This window comes from Hibiscus syriacus, unplaced genomic scaffold (assembly GCF_006381635.1).
Source record: "Hibiscus syriacus cultivar Baekdansim isolate YM2019G1 unplaced genomic scaffold, ASM638163v2 tig00110860_pilon, whole genome shotgun sequence".
In the NCBI taxonomy this organism is placed as follows: Eukaryota; Viridiplantae; Streptophyta; class Magnoliopsida; order Malvales; family Malvaceae; genus Hibiscus; species Hibiscus syriacus.
Window position 1 is genome coordinate 504,309 of NW_024062891.1, and position 18,697 is coordinate 523,005.

At 37.1% G+C, this 18,697-nt stretch overlaps 2 pseudogenes; one reads left to right on the plus strand and one right to left on the minus strand.

Moving 5' to 3' along the window:
• The first annotated feature begins 2,730 nt into the window (after positions 1–2,730).
• LOC120143641 lies at positions 2,731–13,735 on the plus strand (annotated as a pseudogene).
• Positions 13,736–13,778: 43 nt separating this feature from the next.
• Positions 13,779–18,315, minus strand: LOC120143680 (annotated as a pseudogene).
• Between the last annotated feature and the right edge of the window lie 382 nt (positions 18,316–18,697).

Below are 18,697 nucleotides of genomic sequence, written 5' to 3' on the forward strand. Positions count from 1 at the left end.
TTCATATATTATAAGACATTTTTTGTCACTGAGATTATTTTCTCTTTAAATTATATGTAACTTAGATTGTATTAGTGGTGGAAATATTCGGAAACTTTACCTACTTGAAAATATTACAAGGTGTACGGAGATGCTGGGTGGTCCTGTTTTAATTCCCCCCCCCCCCCCCAACTGATTAGTTACTTCGGTTGGTTTATTCAACCTAACCTAGCAGAAGCAGTAATTTTTTTGTTGAATGTGATATTGTTCGTTCTTTAGTTTTACTTATGGTTTCAGATTTTCCTTCAAATTCTCAACAGCCCATTAATTTCCATGCACTTGCTCAGTACTGGTATGGAAATATGGAGGAAGAAAGGATTTAGCTTCGGGGTTTAGCCTTTTTATTCTTTAAATTAAACAAAGGTAAGGCGTAGGAACGTGAGCCCCACCACTGTGCCCAGGATCCACCCAACCATCTTTGGACAGCAAAAAGAAAACCCTTTCAAAATTGACCAATAAACTCACGACGTTTTTTTTTATTTTATGCATTGGAAATATAGCTAAGATCGAGTTGTCTGCGGCCCTATATGAATGACAACTGACAAGGCAATATATATGTATACCCCAAAATGCACCACATAAGTGCATCAGTTAATATCTCATCCTCTTCTTTTATTCGTTGATTTTTAATATATTAATTTCCTTGGAAATAAATCTAAATTCAATATTATATTCTAAGATGTCGAATATTTCTCAAAGATGGGGTTCATCGAGCGAACGTGAAGAATTGGATATCTCCCACCAATTTATGTGGTCTTCCCACTCGTCTAACCTAACTTACGTGTTCTACTTCATTGCTCTCCACACGTATTTCATTGCAACAATTTTTGTATATAGACAAGGTCGTTGCTGACATCCAAGTCACCGACCTAATCCATTTTATATCGCTTTTAACTGTTCAGACTATTACCCTTCAAGGATTTCGAATATTATGTTTTAACCTAGCAATGACAAATCGCTTTTAACTGTTCAGACTATTACCCTTCAAGGATTTCGAATATTATGTTTTAACCTAGCAATGGCAAATCATGTTTCATGGTGTCGTGGACATATCTCTTTATTTGACTTTGTAGTCCGTGCGACATTTGGAAAAGGACCTTTCTCTATCCAAGTCAGCTTTAAATCTTAAATGATCTATCAATAAATAAGCACGCTATCATTAGTTCGCTAGCCAACATATAGGTTCCCAAGTTACATGTTGAGACTGGGCATATCGAATGCATATAACTGATCTCATGTTTTTTAGGGGATTAATAGTTTATTAAGGTAATGCATCGGATTACATAGTTAATACTCACCCCATACCATCGATTAGGTTGTAGGAGTAGTCTTTGATAGTATGTCTACTAGCATACATTTATATGTGGATCAGTCAACAACCTATTGATTGTCCAACCCCTACATATATATGAAAACAAAATAATAGAAATACTATGTGCTGACATATTATTTGTTTTTTGAATGAATAATTTTAACTGTTGTACTACAGCGGATTTATTCAGTTGTAGCCATCAAAATACTTGAAATGAGGTAATTTATCTTACTCGTGTTTCTCTCCCTTAAAACAATGAAAGGCTTGAAACGATGATAAACTTATTTTATCCTGCCAACAAGTATTATACATGGTTAATTTTGATGTACATATTCAATTGTGACCCTATCAAAGGATGAACACAACACATGATTCAGTTGGGATATTAGATGCGTGCACTTTCTGTAAATGCCCAAATTATTCCTCCACCAAATGTCTATTACAAATTCAAGATTTACGATTGTTGCCGTGATTGGTAAACTCAAATTACATTATCATTATTATTTTTATAATTGATTTTTAAAAGCATAAATTACTTTCCATCTTTAGAAAATGCACAATTTTTTATTTTGCCTCTTTTTAAGAAATAATTATACGACATATTTCCCAATTATAAAGCATCCACATGGGATGGTTTCTATAATTACTCACAATCCTTATTATATGTATGATTGGAGATTATGTTTGAAGTAATTTGAAAATAAAAATTTTGATTTGTTATACAATCCCAAGTTGCTAAACCTTCTAAGTCCAAAGATTACATCATCCACGAAGTTCAAATTATAGCGAATGAAGCAGCCCAAACAAGGAATATTTCTACTTCACATTCAACCCATCTTTTTAAATATCAAATACATTACATCTTTAATTTCTCATTTATCATTAGAACAAGTGTTTCTAAGGTTCCATATAAAAATAACATATTTCCATTAAAAGATTTGATCATTATTATTTTTAAATAGTTTGAGGTGATTATAAAATTGTATCGATTCAAAATTTTTATCAATCATTGATAATACATATATATTTTATAAACACAACTATTTAAATTGTAGACAGGAGAACAATACTCTCCTTGATGAAAACATTTAGTGTAATTTTCAGACATACACTGAGATTACCGATGATGGAATTAGGATTATATATGATAAGGTCTATCTCTCATGGGACATCTTTTCAAAGGAACAAAATTAAGAAAATGATTTTTAGCTCCAAAAAACACAAGGATAATATTTGTTTGCATTAGCCACCGATGCTGATTTGAAATGGCCATAAGAATAGAATGGACAGATTTCGCAGGGCCTATCAAGGCTATTGGTCCACTGCCGTTCTTTATTTATTTTTTTGGGAAGGGAGAAGGGCAATTGTTTTAGCAAAATCAACAAAAACAGTGGAGCACCCACCCCTCCTCAAATCCTTCATTTTCAACCTCTAAATCCTTTTCCCTAAACATCGTATTAAGACCCAAAAGAAGAAAAACCTCATGAAGTTCCAAATCGAAGATGTTACAGTCTACTTCCCTTACGACTACATCTATCCCGAACAATACGCTTACATGATCGAACTGAAACGAGCATTAGACTCCAAAGGCCATTGCCTTCTCGAAATGCCCACCGGCACCGGCAAAACCATCGCCTTACTCTCTCTCATCACTAGCTATTCTCTCTCCAAACCCCAGAGCTCCATCAAGCTCATTTACTGTACCCGCACTGTTCATGAGATGGAAAAGACCTTGGCCGAATTGAAGCTCTTGCACAATTACCAGATTAAACATTTGGGTCCCCAAGCTAGGATTCTTGCGGTTGGGCTTTCTTCCAGGAAGAATCTCTGCGTGAACCCCACGGTTTTAGCGGCGGAGAACCGGGACTCCGTGGATGCTGGCTGTAGGAAGTTGACGGCGAGTTGGGTTCGAGCTATGGCGGCGGAGAATCCCAATGTTCCTACGTGTCAGTTTTTTGAGAATTATGAGAGGGCCGCTTCTTCCGCCGTGTTGCCACCCGGAGTTTATACCCTTCAGGTATCCGACTTTTTGTTTTTCTTTTCATAGATTGTTTGTAAATAGTAAATGAATGATTTGAATTTTATGTTTCAATTGCGAACAATGAGTCTTGAAGATTGTTTAAGTGCTATTAGGTTGTTTGCTTAGGGAAGTGGAAAGCAAAATGTGCCATTAGACATCGTTTTACATTTATGCAGTCTAATTATGTTATAACTGATATTAAAATTTTATGTTTGGCATCGTTTTTGTAGGACTTGAGGGTGTTTGGGAAGGAGAAAGGGTGGTGTCCGTATTTTTTGGCAAGACATATGGTACAGTTTGCTAATGTGGTTGTTTACAGCTATCAGTATTTGCTTGATCCAAAGGTGGCTGGGATTATATCGAAGGAAATGCAGAAGGAGTCTGTTGTGGTGTTCGATGAGGCACATAATATTGACAATGTGTGTATAGAAGCACTTAGTGTCAGTGTTAGGAGACAGACACTGGAAGGAGCTACAAGGAATCTTAATAGGATAAGTCAAGAGATTGATAGGTACATTTTTTTCCTTCTGATATTTTCTTATCACATTAATGAAATTTACCGTTTTGGTTGAAACTAGAGAGTGAAAAGGATAGGTAGGGGATTATTAGGAGCAATTTAGGTTAGTTCTTGAGTAGAATATCTTTTGAAAGTAAAAAACACGTTGGGCGGCTGGGGAGGGAATTCAATGGGCTGCTAATTTTTCAAAGTTAGGTAGCCCATTTTTTTTAATTTAAGCAATGGTTAATTACATTTTAGTCATTGCATTTTAAGGTATTTTCAAAGATTAGTCCTTAAGCTTCAACTATAAATACCTAGTTCATTTAGTTTCAAAATCATCCCAAATCTCAAATCATTTCTTTTTCCCAATACTAGAGAGTTTTCTTGTAAGTAGTGAGTGTTTTGTAAACACCTGTAAATTTTCTCTCTTAGTAAAAGATCTGTAGCAATCCGGAGACGTAGGCAAGATTGGCTGAACTCCGTTATCAATTTCGGGTATTATTTTTCCGCTTTTATTTCGCTTTCTCACTAATCTGGTTATTGGGAAATTACTCGTACTCGTTTATTTCCCAACAACTGGTAATCAGAGCTTTTGGTTGTGAATTTTGTCAATTTTTTTACGAGGTTACTATTTATTACTATTTACGTGAATAGTGAATTTCGTAAATAGTAAACATTTTGTCGGCGATACGAATTTGTCGATGGAGGTGTTCTAATACACGGTGGTTCGCAAGAATTGTCAGAAACGATCCAAACGAAGCCAGATTCGAGTGGGAGCGATGACTGCAGACGAAGGGAATGTGAAAATTGAAAAGTTCGATGATGCGGACTTTGGCTTTTGGAAGATGCAGATCGAAGATTTTTTGTACCAGAAAAATCTATATCAACCCCTCTCAGGAAAGCAATTAGAGGGCATGAAGAATGAAGACTGGTTTCTTCTCGACAGACAAGCCCTCAGAGTTATCCGACTGGCGTTATCCTGCAATGTTGCTTTCAACATAGCAAAGGAAAAGACCACGGCCGGTCTTATGACGGCTCTCTCCAGTATGTGTGAGAAGCCATCAGCCTCAAATAAAGTTCATTTGATGAGGCGATTATTCAATTTGCGGATGGCGGAAGTGGCATCGGTGACAGAACACTTAAATGAACTCAACACAATCACAACCCAATTGAATTCAGTGGAAATTGAATTCGATGATGAAGTTCGAGCTTTAATTCTCTTATCATCTCTACCAGACAGATGGAATGCTACTGTTACAGCAGTCAACAGCTCGTCGGGAAACAACAAATTAAAATTCGACGATGTTTCTGGATCTGTTATTGAGTGAAGAAATTCGACGAAGATAATCGGATGAAGCATCAACCTCCTCAGCCTTACACACGGAGTTCACAGGAAGAACTTCAGAAAGAAATTCAAATCGTGGTAGATCCAAATCCAGAATGAGAAAATCAAGAATGAGAAAGAAATATTTTACTTGTTATAACTGGACAAGGAGGGTCACTTTAAAAGAGATTGTCGAGAACCGAAGAAAAATACCGGCGCACAGGAATCTGCCAACATGACAGAGGAGACATGTGATATGATTCTAAGCGTCAACAGTCCGATTGAATCATGGATCTTGGATTCAGGAGCATCTTTTCACTCCACCCCATGCCGAGAAATCATAGAGAACTATGTCAGTGGTGATTTTGGGAAAGTTCATCTAGCTGATGATGAAATCTTGAAGATCGTTGGAAAATGAGACATCCGACTAAAGTTGTCAAACCAGACCACCTGGAAGTTGAAAGGTGTGAGACATGTTCCAGGCCTCAAAAGAAATTTGATTTCTGTTGGACAACTTGATAGAGAAGGATATAGTACAACCTTCTCAGGCTGTGAATGGAAGATTATCAAAGGAGCACTCCTCAATGCTCATGGTAAGAAGACTGATACTCTCTATGTAACCTTAAACTTAGAGAATATCATTGTTGCAGCAGATGCTGATGGAAAATCAAATCTATGGCACCAAAGGCTTGGTCATATGAGCGAGAAAGGGATGAAGACACTTTTGTCAAAAGGGAAGCTGCCGGATCTAAAGAATGTAGATGTCGGACTATGCGAGGATTGCATCTTTGGCAAACAAAAGAAAGTAAACTTTACAAAGATTGGTAAGACACTCAAGGTTGAAAAGTTAGAGTTGGTTCATACTGATATATGGTGACCATCTCCAGTTCCATCTCTTGGAGACTCATTATATTATGTCATCTTCATCGATGATTCTACAAGAAAGGTGTGGGTTTATTTTCTGAAGAAGAAATCAGAAGTCTTTGATACCTTCAAAAAATGGAAGGCCATTGTGGAAAATGAGACTGGTCTGAAAGTCAAGCGGTTGAGGTCTGACAATGGAGGAGAGTACAAAAATAATAGATTCAGAGATTTCTGCGCAAACAATGGGATCAAGATAGAGATAACAGTTCCCATGACATCGCAACATAATAACGTAGCAGAACGTATGAACAGAACTCTGAATGAACGTGTAAGAAGCATGAGGATACATGCCGGATTCCTCAAATTGCTATGGGCTGAAGCTATCAACACTGCAGCTTACTTGATCAACCGTGGGCCATTAGTTCCCTTGGTGGAATACCAGAGGAAGCTTAGAGCAAGAAAGAAATAAACCCTTCACACTTAAGAGTATTTGGTTGTATTTCTTATGTACACATAAATTCTGCTGAAAAAATAAACTTGACGCCAAGTCCAACAAATGTGTCTTTGTTGGTTATGGTGGTGATGAGTTCGGTTACCGGTTTTGAGACTACGAAAATCGAAAGATCATCAGAAGCAGAGATGTCATTTTCAATGAGAATGTTATACAAAGACATATCAACTGTAGAATCAAGTAGCTCCAATACCGAAGCTGAAACAAAGAAATTTGCTGAGTTTGAGGAGATTTTTGGAAATGATGTTCAGATCAATACTGAAGCAGTTCAAGAAGAATCACGCACACCAGAACTGAGACGCTCCACCAGAATTCCTAAACCAACCCAATAATGCAGGTGGAGGATTCTGTCAAGTGAGAGTCTTCCATGAAAGATGAGATGGACTCGTTTATGTCAAATCAGACATGAGAATTAGCTGAATTACCACCAGACAACAAAACGTTACACAACAAGTGGATTTACAGGATCAAAGAAGAGCATGATGGGAGCAAACGCTACAGAGCAAGATTGATTGTCAAAGACTTTCAGCAAAAAGAAGGTATTGACTACAATGAAATTTTCTCTCCAGTCGTAAAACTGTCTACAATCAGACTGGTGTTGAAAATTGTAGCTGCAGAGAATCTACATATTGAGCAGTTAGATGTAAAGATAACTTTCTTTCATGGTGATTTGGAGGAAGAAATCTATATGAGGCAACCAGAAGGCTTCATAGAGGCAGGCAAGAAAAACCTGGTATGCAGGTTGAAGAAGAGCTTGTATGGTTTAAAACAAGCTCCTAGACAATGATAAAAGAAGTTTGATAGTTTCATGAGTAGCAGTGGTTTTACCAGATGCCAAGCAGATCATTGTTGCTACATCAAGAGGCTCGATAATAACTTAATTATTTTATTATTGTACGTTGATGACATGCTCGTTGCAGGCTCAGACATGCAAGAGATTATACACATGAAGCAAAAATTGTCGAAGCAGTTTGCTATGAAGGATATGGGCGCTGAAAAGCAGCTTCTTGGGATGAGGATCAAGAGAGACACAAAGTCGGGGATTTTGATGTTATCACAGGCTGAGTAAATCAACAAAGTGTTTTCCAGGTTCAACATGCAAGATGCTAAACCAGTTAGTACACCTTTAGGTGTTCATTTCAGACTCTCCAAAGAACAGACACCAAAGACGAAGGAAGAACGTGCACACATGGTGAAGGTGTCGTATGCCTCAACAATTGGAAGTCTGATGTATGACATGGTTTGTACCAGACCAGATATTGCTCATGCAGTGGGACCTATTAGCAGGTACATAAATAATCCGGATAAGGTACACTTGGAAGCTGTCAAATGGATCATCAGATATTTGCGGGGTATTACAAACAAAACACTTTGTTTTAAAGGTGGAGATACGATACTGACAGGCTATGTAGATGCTGACTTAGCCAGAAATGTCAACATCAGAAGAAGCACTACAGGGTATGTCTATACTCTAGGAGGAACTGCAGTGAGTTGGGTTTCTCAACTATAGAAGATAGTTGCTCTCTCCACAATTGAAGCAGAATATGTCGCTGTTACGGAAGCTAGCAAGGAGATGGTCTGGCTCCAAAGTTTCTTGAAAGAGTTAGGCAAGAAACAATAAAACAATGTCTTGTATTACGACAGTCAAAGTGTTATCCATCTAGCAAAGAATCCGTCTTTTCATTCCAGAACGAAGCACATACAATTGCGATATCTTTTTATCCGGTCTCTTCTGTAAAATGGGATTTTGAAACTTGAAAAGATTAATGGATCTCAAAAACCGGCAGACATGTTGACAAAGACGGTGACTATGGATAAACTGAAGTTGTGTTCAGCTTCAGTTGGCATGCTATAATAACAAGATCAGAAATGCTGCTGCATCGATCGAGGTGTGAAAACAGATTAAAATCAGTTTTCAAGTGGGAGATTGTTGAAAGTAAAAAACACGTGGGGCGGCTGGCAAGGGAATTCAATGGGCTGCTAATTTTTCAAAGTTAGGCAACCTATTTTTTTTTGAATTTAAGCAATGGTTAATTACATTTTAGTCATTGCACTTTAGGGTATTTTCAAAGATTAGTCCCTAAGCTTTAACTATAAATACCCTAACTCATTTAGCTTCAAAATCATCCCAAATCCCAAATCATTTCTTTCTCTCAATACTAGAGAGTTTTCTTGTGAGTAGTGAGTGTTTTGTAAACACCTGTAAATTTTCTCTCTTAGTAAAAGATCTACAGCAGTCCGGAGACATAGGCAAAATTGGCTGAACTCCGTTATCAATTTCGGGTATTATTTTTCCGCTTTTATTTCGCTTTCTCACTAATCTGGTTATAGAAAAATTACTCGTACTCGTTTATTTCCCAACAATATCGCCTTAATTTCTCAAAATGAAATTATGTATATGTTTATTTAAATTGTATATCATGGTAGGAAGGTTCAAGGCCACTGATGCAAGCAGACTTCGCGCTGAATACAACCGACTTGTAGAGGGTTTGGCACTGAGACAAAACCTTCCTAGTACGTAAACTAGAATCCTTTTCCACAACATGTTTTTAGCACTATTCATTTGTTTTGAGATGGCCCCAAATCATCAATTTTACCCTCTTCTCTTATGCAGTTACTGACAACTGGCTTTCAAATCCTGCCTTGCCCGACGATATTCTAAAGGAAGCTGTGCCTGGAAATATTCGTCGAGCGGAGCACTTTTTACATGTTCTTCGTAGATTAGTTCAGTATCTAAGGGGTCGACTGGACACTGAGAATGTTGAGAAAGAAAGCCCAGTTAGCTTTGTTGCCTCTCTCAATAGTCATGCTGGAATTGACCAGAAAACACTTAAGTTCTGTTATGACCGTCTGCATTCACTCATGTTGACTCTAGAAATCACTGACACAGACGAGTTCTTACATATCCAGACAATATGCGACTTTGCAACTCTTGTAGGCACTTATGGCCGTGGATTTTCAATTATTATTGAACCTTTTGATGAAAGAATGCCACATATTCCAGATCCTATCTTGCAGGTTGGTCTCTGCATGTTTTTTTCCTTTTCTGAATTACTGTTGTTTCAGTATCTTGGCTAACTTCTATAATATCCCAAATAACATACAGTTTGGTCCCTACATGCTTTGATATTTCCCCCCCTCCAAAATATCTATTTATTGAGACCTTCACTGTCTTGTTTCCTAGGGTAACAAAATCAAGATGGTCATTTTCATTCCTTTTGCGTGTATATGGAATCTTTAATTGCATGATATATATCTGTTAGAGATGGTCATGTAGATGATTTGTCTTTCATGACAACATTCATTTTATTCCTTTGTTTCACACTGGAGTCTATGGTTTTTCAAGTGCTTGCATCCCTGTGAATCCTCTTTCTTTTTCCACCCCACTCCCATTACATTAGTACATGATGTTGTTTAGTCTGTTAAAATACTAATCTTTGCTGATTTGGCGTTCCAGCTTAGCTGTCATGATGCTTCTCTTGCCATAAAGCCTGTGTTTGACCAATTCCAATCTGTTGTTATTACATCTGGCACGCTTAGCCCAATTGATTAGTACCCACGCCTTCTTAATTTTCATCCAGTTGTCAGTTGTAGCTTTACAATGTCCTTGGCAAGAGATTGCATATGTCCAATGGTTCTTACACGCGGAAGGTAGGCAGTTATAATCTTTTCTCGTTGCTTATAAGTACTTACAAGTTTGTAACTTTTTGAGATATTAAGCCTTATAAATATAGTTACATTGTGTCAATTACTCCATTTGTTTGTTCTTGCAGTGATCAACTTCCTGTTAGTACCAAATTTGATATGAGAAGTGATCCTGGTGTTGTTCGGAATTACGGGAAGCTCTTGTTGGAGATGGTCTCTTTTGTCCCTGATGGAATTGTCTGTTTCTTTGTCAGTTATTCATACATGGATGGAATTATTAACACTTGGAATGACAGTGGAATTCTGAAGGTTATTTGGGTTCTCTTGTTAAATTGTGCAAAGTATTTGGGCATCTTTCGCTCGATTCTAGCTCTTCCCTTCTTTCTTTTCTTTCCTTTCCCCCTTTCTTTTTTATCTGTCTCCTACATATAGGCTGGTTCATATACTCGAGAATGACATTAACTTCATATTGAAAGCTTATGCGTATAGTTTTCCTGATGAAATGTTATCAATCCATCTATTGTAGGAAATAATGCAACATAAGCTTGTCTTCATTGAGACGCAAGATGTTGTAGAAACCACATTGGCTTTGGACAACTATCGCAGGGCTTGTGATTGCGGAAGAGGTGCTGTCTTTTTCTCTGTTGCCAGGTACTATTAATGATGAAATATTGAACTTTCATCAGTAAAGGTAAATAGGGTGGTTTTCTCTTCTTACACAACTGTCCTTCCTTTATTGTTTCAAAGGTACACCTTTACTAAATATAAACATTTTGATGCATAAAGACTAAAGAGAAAGATAGGGATTTTACAATGAAATGGATTGAGTTTTCCCTCTTTTTTTTCTATCTTTATTGTTTGTTATCGATACCTTTTTAATCTATTATTAGAGTATGCAATCGTATTATAATTTTGGTGTTAGTTAGACAGGCCATAGACTTACAATTGTTCTGTTATGGCCATTGTTGTTGTTTCATTCGTGCAAAAAACCAAAACTGGTTGTCTTCATCACTTTGTCTTTTGCAATGATAGTTTATTTAGTATAAACTGGGGAAGTAACTTATCGCGTCCTAATGAACTCACCTGAATGCTTTTGCATTTTTCAGGGGAAAGGTTGCAGAAGGTATCGATTTTGATCGACATTATGGTAGACTAGTAATAATGTTGGCGTTCCTTTCCAGTATACGTTGAGCAAGTGAGTTCCCGTCTGATAATTTATTTAACTTTCCTGTTTCTGTTTTTCCTTTTGCACTTGTAGCCATAGGCAATCATAGGTACAATAAGTTTTGATAGTATTGAATTTATCACAAGTTTTACATATTCTTTTGCTGCTCATCAGTAATCTTGGATTCCTTTCAGAATATTGCTGGCAAGGTTGGAGTACTACGGGACACGTTCCAGATAAAGGAAGGAGATTTTCTTACTTTTGATGCCTTGGTATGATTCTGCTTCCATCTTTTTCCGAAAGAAACTTCAATGTTCTTACTTTGTGGTTATGAAATGTGAGAACTATTTCTTCATCATGCAACTTTATCAAGCAGAGGCAAGCTGCTCAAAGTGTGGGCCGTGTTATTCGTTCAAAAGCGGATTATGGGATGATGATATTTGCCGATAAGAGGTATATATCTCCTCTCCTCTTTTTCCAGTATACTGAAAATATTTGTCCTTGACCTAGAAGTATTGCCTTTTTCAGTTCACTCATTCATTGCTATTTGTTTAAACTTGTAATTTATAATTTTTTTATTGACTTGATTAATTTATGGCTGTTGATTCACTCCACCTAAAGTTTGTGACAGTGAAAACATTGTTGAGACTGTTAGAAGAATAAACATTCTATGTTTTAAAAAATCTAAAGCTATTCTTCTGTTAGTTACTTGTCAGTGCGTTGAAGGGGAGCCCGAGAATTCAGTATTTCATTAAGGAACTCTTTTCTTTTTCTTTTCCTTTTTACAAATAATCTGGCATCTTTCATATTTTTAGCCGGTGACACTGTAGGAGCCAATAATTAGGGTTCTGTAAGATAATAGTTAGAGAAACTTTAGACTGCATACAGTGATTTGTATATCTTGTTTATTATTTTATTGGTTAATAAAAAAACTCTTGAAAAGTTCTACTTTGATACCCGTTTTCTTGATGCAGGAGCATCCAAGATTATATTAATTATTTTACTTTTATGATTAGTTTTTTTATTATCAGTTTCTACATTATTTTTGTTCTTTATCTTTTATGTTATTTTAAATAGTTATGTGATTAGCATAGGACTCTTAGTAAGAGTTCTAATACAACTATTCTACTATTAGTGAGAGTTACATTATAAAGACTATAGTAGAAGGTTTAGGGAATTACTATTATTATTAAGGCTTTGCTTGGTACCTGGTAGAGTGGCAAGAAAATTGGGCGGATGAAAAATTAAAAGGGTAGAAAAGTGGAAAGATAGAGAATTGATTTTTATTTCCATTGATGTGCTTGGTAGGAAGGATGGAAAAATTGAAAGAAAATGTAATTTTCTTTTCATTTATTGCTTGGTAGAGTTGAAAAATGAGAGGGTAGAAAATTATGTTTTGAAAAATACATATTTTGAACTAATTCATTTCTCTCTCCTATTTTCTCCCTTTTCCTCCCAAATTGGATTTGGGATAATTTATTTTTACAGTTGAAGATGTAAAATGACATCCCCTTTCATTTTCTTTCCTACCAGGCACACTCAATTTATTTTCTTTCTACTTTTCCCCTCCTTTCATCCTCCTATTTTCCACCCAACCAAGCAAATCGTAAGAGTTTAATAGGAATTGGTTGCTGGAAAACCCCAGAACCCTTTTCTTTATCCTAATTGAATTAGTTATCATATTCTTTCAATTTCTTTGCTGTTAGACCTTTCCCTCCACCACTTCTGAGTGGTAGATGAATGCAGGTATAGTCGACATGACAAGTGTTCCAAATTACCAAGTTGGATACTGTCTCACTTACGTGAAGTGAACTTGAATTTGAGCATGACATGGCTCTACATATAGCAAAGGAGGTGCGTCTTCTAATTGTTTATTGTTTAATATTTTGTTATCATGTTTAATATAGTTGTTACATTTCGTATAAGATTGAGCTAAACCAAGTGTTTAGTAATGAAATGGAGTTGTTTTAGGCGTTTTAAGTAATTTGATTTCCTTTAAAAAAAACTTTGATCCATCTAGGCATGTTGGGCTTTTTCATGTGTCTTCAATGTATTGACTGTTTAAATCTTGTTATTGTTTTTCTTAGTTTAAGGTGGTATTTATATATTCTAAATATTTAAATATCAGAATTACAGTAAGCTAAATTGAGTATCTGAATAGAAATTCCTTGGTTGTTTAACATATGTATTTGGTATGATTAACACATTTTTTATTTTTCTTGTGGGGTGCAGTTCCTAAGAAAAAGGCTCAACCGCATGATAAGACCGGTGGCAGTGGTAGGCAGAACTATATCAAGAAGTTTGGAAAAAGGGAGATGGAAGCATGCATGAAGTGCTGCTCTATGATTCAAACTAGAAAAAAAGGGATATTGCCAAGTTTTCAAGTCCACAATGTGTTGCCCATAAAGTTCTCATACTTAAAATTCTGGAATTTTGTCACTGGAAAGCATAGTATTGAATGCTATAGTTTATGGCAATGACACATACAGGTTTGAAAAACACAACCATTGCCGTGAGCGTTAGTTATTCATCCTGTGTACATGAACAGGTTTTTTTCCCGCCAGCTTTATTTTATTTTTAGGTTTGCAGTTAAAAGGAATTACTGCAGCCTAACCTCATAAATATCCCATTCCCATTCACAGTTCCTAAGTGAAGGAATCTTTTTCCACTGTTCTGTTATAATCATTTATATTCAAATCAATAATTAGATTTGGATCAAACACCAGAAAGGGATCCTTTAGAATGAATGTATTTTTTGATTTATGGCCCTCTTCACCTCCTTTATGCTTACTTTCTTCGCGTTTACGTTATCCTTAACCTGCCATTTCAGTTACAATTACCACAAACTGTCAGTTTAATTCCCAAAAGAAATAAGAAACCATTGACAATTATGATTAATTAATTGGTGAGGTATTTACCTTGGCTCTCAGCTCAGCTATTAACGCCCCATTATTCATAAAGGACTGAACAGCCGTTATCTCAATCCGAAGTTCTTCCCTTAAAATCTTCATTATACCAAGCAACAAACCATCCCTATACCCGCATTGCAACTCTAATAATACATCGCTTTCTATTATTGACACCTCCACCGTCGGTTCCTGCTGCGTTGAATCAACTGTCATCGGCTTAGCTTCACCTGCAATCCGCTGAACTTTTCTCATCTTCCTTTTATCCCGTCCCGGTTCTGGATCCAATGACCGTGCCCTTTCCAACACTGTTACCCCACTTCTCAGTTCCTTCAAACTACTTGTCCTGTTTAGCGAATCTGCTGATCTCGACCGTTCGTTATTGGCTTCTATTTCCTTCCTTTGTGTTTCAAGTTCTTGAACCCTTTTACGTAACTGTTTGACGTACTCAATGGTGTCCCCCAATATGGAAGCTTTATCCATTTTGGTAACGAATGGAACCAGCGACCTTAATATAATGAACCGTTCGTTCAGCTTCTCGCGTCGCCTCCTCTCCGCTAGTATATGGTTGGCATTGAGCTCTTCCTGTGGGATCCCCTTGCGGAACCTGTCACCACCATTGGTGTCACGTATCTTTGGAGAATTCTCGTCACGGTACTTGCTATGGAGGTACGGAACGCTAAACAGAATGTACTTGAGGAGACATTGTGACGTCCCTTCTACGGCCACTTGGAATTGGTGGTTGTCTGAACGGATTGTCCACTTGTAAAACGCTGATTGGATTGATCTGGTTGGACAACCGGTTGACGTTGACTCCGTCCAACGGAATGGTTGGCCTTCAAGGATGGTGTAGACCGTCTGAGTATAGTGGGTGTTTTCTTGTTGAATTCCATCCAATGACTGTGACCCTACAAAATACTCAAAAGAAACTCCAAATCAAATTCAACAAATCTTTTGCTTAATTTTCGGTAAATCTAATAATAACGAAAATAAATTATTTGTTTAAGCATCAAATAATATATTTATAAAACTATTAAAAATCTATTTTTGATGGAATTTGTCTTTCTTTGTACTTTTTAAACAAATAATGAGAGGCAGTCGTGATTCCTACAGGAAAAAAAAAATAATCCATGTGCTATCTAAATAGTGATTTGGTAGCTTGCAGACAATAAAGGCAGATCCCACTCAAAGCAAGAATGATAACAAGCAGGACATGATTTGTTTCTGCTCAAGAAACTGTCTTTATTAATTTAGGACGGAAGTCTCCCCAACATGCCCCACATGGGGAATGGCCTCTGCCATTGTATGGACAGTTAAACACAGTTTTCAAGCTATTTATTATCCCCCAACTATGTAGCTAACATTTTGGACTAAATTTGTATTCACTGGGGAAGGATATTTTAAAAAGATTCATGGAGTCTCAAACTGTTTTTTACCTGAAAAACGTGACCGAAGGCCACTGTTCGTTGGTTCTTGAAGCATTTGCCACTCCCGACTCTCGTCTATACACGAGTCCGCTCGCCGCTGCTGATCGGCTTGCTGGTTACCACTAACGGCCAGCATGTGAAGATCTGTGTCCAAGTTATTTGATGCATCGTCTGGTGACCCTAGGCAGATATCTTCTGACATTTCAAACTGCATCATCTCGCTTTTCTCAGCCGCTGAAGCTGCTACGGTTTGTATGTTTCTATTTCGATCCGTTTCGGCATAGTCCGATTCGGGTTCTTCTCCATCGTCATCATCATTCTCTTCTTCATCATCATCATCTTCTTCATTATCGTCCTCTAGGTTAGGGTTTAGAACTGCATGCATAGGAGGAAGGACAGGAGAGTGGAACCGAGTGTAGGCGGCCGAGGTGGAGTGTTCGGAGAGAGCAGGCTTCAGTGGAGGAGGATTCGGGTTATGATCATGATCTGTGAAGAAGGTTTGACATGTTGAACTAATTCTACATCCTCTTGAACCTGAAATGCAATTGCATGCAAGAACAAGGTCCCTTCGTTATCATATGTTCTTTCCCCCTAGTGAAACAAATAAAAACACGCAACATTGATTACCTTTTCCGTGGTGCCGAGTTCAAGAACACCATCAAGGAGAGGAATGCATAGCACAGTCTACAACAATAATCCAGAAGTAAATTAATTAACAAGAATTTTAATCTGCATAGATTCAGAAGTATAAATATAGATGCATATACCTGTATACGAGCACTCTATTCCAACCGTACGACACCATTTATTTTTATGTTGACAAACAAGGAAGACTAATTAGTTGAAGATTTCGTCTTAATTAAGGAAAAACATGTCTTAATTAATTATAAAATCGTACAAGGAAAAAGACAATGTCAAGATAATACCTTAGCAAGAATTGCTCTTGAAAATGTTTTACTGTCAACCTCATTTGCACCTGCAAGCCATACATGATGCTTCCTTGCATATGCCTTTCCTGGTAACCTACACCGTATTTATCAAATCCCGTGTAAACAATTCAAACTCAATATGTTTTTAATATAAAACTGATAGTGAAGATATGAAACAATTAAACATAATTAAGTTAATCAAGACATTCAGTACCGACAGGTTCAGTCAAAGAGTTTAGAACGTGATCAACTGATCATCCTTTGTCATTAATTACTGAATACTAAGTACATGCTACAGTACTACCTAAATACTTGTTATTCTAAGTAGCAGCATCTCCGATTGTGGAAAAAAATGCCATGACGGTGAACCACCACTATCCATTTAACACCCACTCATTAGACCCATTTCAAGCGTCTCGACAGTAGTTTCTGGAAAAAATGCATAGTGGAATATACTCCTCATCAGCCTCTTTAGTTTTCCAATCAAAGTTGTCAAAAGACAAATTGGAACTGCAAAGAAGAGAAAAAAAGAAGAATCTCGCTAGCCCCAACAACATGAACCAGACAATGACATTAATGACTCTCACCTAACCTCTTGTCTATTGCATCATCAAATTTCTTCACATCACAAAGATTCATTGGTAAATTCATGGTGAACTGGTAAAAATCAGTGTTGCAATAAACTAGAGTCCCACATAGACAAACCCATTTTCTTAGACCGAATGATAAAGCAAGAGCTACACTTTATTTTTCTTTGTTGTCTCTTCATTAGGACGGAGAAGAAGAAAAATATTGAATTGTGTGCTCAATATGATAAATGTCCTAATATCTTGGAATGGAAATAAGAAAATGGGTAGGGAGCATGAAAAAAGAGTTTACAACAAAAAAAGATGATCCCACTCAACTTTTCTTCTTTTTTTCTGCTTTTGATGGCAGATTCCAGCACTGAGGTTAATGGAGGGCATAAAAAGATAGTACTGAGCACAAAAGTAAATAGGGGAAGAACTTGAACTCACCCTACTCCAGGAGGAAAAGAGAAGGAGACACACATCAAATAGAACCACTCGGATTCGGTTAAGTCCTCCGGCGACAACGCTGCGCATGGTCGTCGGATCGGCTGGTTCGTCTCGCCGGCTGATAATGAGTAGTATAGTTCTCTAAGCTGTTGGCTCCTTTGCAAGGATGCCTCTTCCGAAGTAACCTCCATCGGTTGCACTGTCTTTCTTGTCTTGATTGCTCCATTGTAGTATCCGTCTGACCATACTAAGATCCTAATTAAAACAGACTCCGTTCCATCATTATAACCAAAGGTACTGAATTAGTTGGTATTTCAGAAATAGTAAAGAAGAAGAAAAAAAGTTCACCCTTGTTGGGGACAAATTTGCCAGAAAATACAGTACGTCCATTGAACTGATTGCACCGCCGCCTGCAATATATTCCGAAGCCTGTTACTAGGCTGCACAGCCATTCACTCAACTTTCAAATTTGAGTTGAACAATATTAATGACAGAAACGAGGAAAAAGAAGAAAAAAATCCCTTGGAGAATATACGGATTATTAAAGAAACAGAAAGAAGAAGAAGAAGAATCAAATCATTCCATCATCATCTGCAGCTGAAAATCACAAAAACCCTTTATCCCCAACTCAAAAACTTAAAAGGAAGAAGAAGCAAAAAGCAACCAACGTAAAGGAAAAGGAAGGATAGACAGGAACAACGAAGTGGCAGAAGAAACAACAAATTTAACAGAAATAACCCATACTTTCAGATCAAAAAGGAAACAAAAAAGAAAATATATTGAAGGGTCGTATAGCTTAGAGATTGATGTTTGTGAACTTGTACTATAAATTTCACAGGGAGCGAAAAGTAAATAAGAAAATGGAGTAGGTAGTTAGGGTTCATCTGTGTTATATGATTAACAAGATTTGACTGGTCGGTCTACCAGCCAGTTTAATGAAAGCTGACAAGTTAAGATATTATGGGGTGAGAGGGCTTGTCCTAAATTCATTAGGTGAGCCCTTGGCTTACGTGCGTGTGTTGTTCGCTGTTTACATCATT